Below are 3,410 nucleotides of genomic sequence, written 5' to 3'. Positions count from 1 at the left end.
CCGACGCGGAAATCTTGTGATCTACCGTCCGCCTGGAATCATAGTCATGGCTGATTCTATCCCTTCAACGAAGATTTGCAGGAACTGCAAACAGGAGAAGCCGGCAGATCAATTCATTTCGAAGACAAAGTCTTCCCTAACATGTGGAAGACTTACGGCTAACTGTCTCGGCTGTAGGAATCGGCAAGCCTCACGCGCCTCTAAGCGCACTGCAGAACAAGCTGAATTATCCCCAATAGGTCGAGAAGGATTGCCATTGATAGACTTGCAATTACGTACACCAGTTAACTCACCAGTAGCGAAGCCACATAGGGCGGTTGACGATCCCCCGCTTTTTCGCCGGAATGAGGCACCCACGGTTCGGATTACTCAGCCCAAGCAATCAGTATCTGAAGACATTAGACGAAGCGAGCTAGCAGCAGCAATTGCACGGGGTTTGCCCAAGAGACGTCGGGGACGGTATCGGCGGCCGAAAGCAAGACCAGACACTAGCCGAGACGAGCCTCCGAGGAAACAAATCCGAGCTGGAACCCGAAAGCAGAGAAGACGAGAGTTGCAGGCCGAAGACCTGGCGAGCGCGTTGCGCTTCTTGGAGGACGAATTTGCCGCCAAGGAGGGTTTGTCCAAAGAGCAGACGTGGTGTACGCCAATACCACATGAGAGAAAGGTGTCGACCGTGCGAGCCTTCTACAAGGAGTTTCACGATGTGGACACTTTGCCAATACGGACTTGCATGCTGTGCTACCGTAAGCGCACGAAAAAAGAGTTGAGAGATGTGACATGGGACCAATGGATGTCGAGCTGCGTCGAAAAGGACAACCGTTCGCCATTTTCATGTCGGAGCTGCTTTCCCGTGGGCGAGACCTTCTCGGCATGTGGAGAGTGCGGTCGTTGCTTGAGGCGGGGTGTTCTGTCGCCTGCGGCCCAGCTTCACAGACGTATTGGGTGTGAACATATGTTTCCCGAGGAGCTGAAGGGCCTCACGCCGGTTGAGGAGAAGCTGATCGCGCTGAACTCATGTTACGGGTTCGTCACAAGGTACAGCATTGCGAGTAGCCAGAAGCAGAGTGCCCGGTATCCGAAGCACATCAAGGGCCACATCACGGTGTTCCCCAACAATGTGCAGGAGCTGGCCACAAAAGTGCTTCCCCACCCGCTCGTCCAAGTGATAGAAGAGATCCATGTCTCGTGGCAGGGTGCGGAGAAGCCAGCACCAAGCGACCTGTCAGGTTTATTGTCGGTGAGGCGACGAGTCGTTGAGAGGGCCCTCGTCTGGCTGAAGAAGAACAACCCGCATTACGCCGAGATCGAGATTGACGCGGCGGAGATGGAGAGCTGGGGCGCGCCGCCGCATGGGGTGCCGCCGCTGGTGTACGATCGCATGGAACGGAATGAGCCAACAGCATGGGAAAAAACGCGAACGGCGCAAATTGTTCCTCCAACGGAGCGTGGCATGGACGACGAGGGATCGTTGGAGATCGAAGAGGTCCTCGCTCGTCTTAACCGAGGAGAAGACATACCCAGCGGCGACACCCAAGGGCCGGGGCTGACCGAAGACGAAGGTGGCCACGGGAGCGAGGCCGAGTCTGGTCAATTGGGAAAATCGATCAACGAAGTCACATCATCGGGTATGTTTGCCCTGGACGGACCGCCGGATGTAGCCGATGTGGAGAAGCTCTTGTTTGCCTGCAATGCCGTGAACGGGGATACGGCGGTCGGGGGAGCCAAAGCGGGCCCGACAACACGGGTGGAATCGGTGGAATCGGCGGAGATACGGACAGGGCCTGCTGACGGATGTGAGCCATACATTCACGTTTCTCGGGGCGACGAATTCGCTGACACATTCGATGCCTCGTTCTTCGCGAAGACGTTTCCCACGCTATTGCCCTTTGGCGTCGGGGGGCCACGGTTGGTGGAAGAAGCTGCCATAAGCGTGGGAAGAGGTGCCGATATGCGCGGAGCAGAGGCGGCGGCGCAAGACCTCGTCTCGTCCCGTAGCATGAGTCTGCGAACGTGGGCCGACATCACGCTCCAGCGCCATGGTGGCCGATTTGCGACCCACCACATCTTTGCATTCCTTGTGTTCAACATGAGTGTACGGTCGAGGAACCGTCGCGTCAGCATGTTGAGCGTAAAGAGGAAAGATTTCCGCAAGATAGAGCGCATAGTACGGTCGCTCTCGGCTGACAGGTTAGCAGCGGCAAGGATCGAGTTGGAGAACTCAGGAAAAACGACTGACGAGGGTGTGAAGGAGCTTTTGAGAAGTCTTTCCTTGTACGGCTTCCGCCAGCCTATGTCCAGAGAAAATCGCTTGAGTATGCGGCGGAAGATACAGTCGCTTGTTCTTCGTCATGGCGTGCCGGCGATCTGGTTCACGCTCAATCCAAACGATATTACGAACCCGGTAAAGCTGCGACTTGCAGCATACCGCACCAGCGAGCCTGACGCGGCCGAGGCTTTCCTGAAGAGCCTTGGCATGTCGTACAAACGCCTGCGGCTGGCCATTTCGGACCCCATGAGCTCGGCCATCTTCTTCCACCGGGAGATGACGTTGTTCTTTGAGCATTATGTCAAAGTGGGAGAGGAGTCGGTATTCGGGCGCATCATCGACTATTTTGGTGCTGTCGAGACCAACGAACGAGGGGCGCTTCATGTCCACGGGTTGCTTTGGTTGCATGGAAACGCGCACTTGAGTTCGATGATTGCCGATATCGACGGCGAAGACCAAGCAACGTACCGTGAACGTATCATCCAATACATAGATAGTGTCTTCTCCGAGGTACAGTATGGCCCTAACTAGGCATGTCATTGAAGAAGATGCAGCGGTCGGGGCGGGGGCCAAAGCTGACATACCTATGAGGTAGGACTTGGACCAGGAAGGGTATTGCACCCTCCAAGCGGAACGGTCGGTGGCATCGGACATTTCCTCCCTGCTTGACAACAGGGAGCAATTTTCGGCCGCATTTGACGAGGAAGCGAATTTCTGTGCCGGTGCGACACAGATCCATACTCACAGCCCAACTTATGTCAAGTACTCCTTGAGCAAGGGCAAAGGAGGAGGAAAGAGGCGTGGCCTTTGTCGATTCCAGGCGCCATGGAGACTAGTCGAAAAGACTGCCTTCACGGCAGACGGCGTGTTGCAAATTCGAAGGAGGCATAGCATGGTGAATCGGTGGAACAAGGCCATGGCCGTGGGGCTTCGCCACAACCATGACATCTCCTTCATAGCGACGCAGCGGAAGACCATGGCCCTCATCTATTATGTCACAAATTACGCGACGAAAGTGGAGGATCCGGTGTGGAAGCGTGTGGCCGCCGCGGCAGAGCTCTTGACCACATCAACGGGTGAAGGGACGGCCAACGGATGGGGGAACGGTGGAGGAGGTGCTACCGATGACGCCGTCAAGGGA

The sequence above is a fragment of the Fusarium vanettenii genome (assembly GCF_000151355.1).
Source record: "Fusarium vanettenii 77-13-4 unplaced genomic scaffold NECHAsca_211_unmapped, whole genome shotgun sequence".
Lineage (NCBI taxonomy): Eukaryota > Fungi > Ascomycota > Sordariomycetes > Hypocreales > Nectriaceae > Fusarium > Fusarium vanettenii.
Note: the sequence above shows the minus strand (reverse complement) of the source record.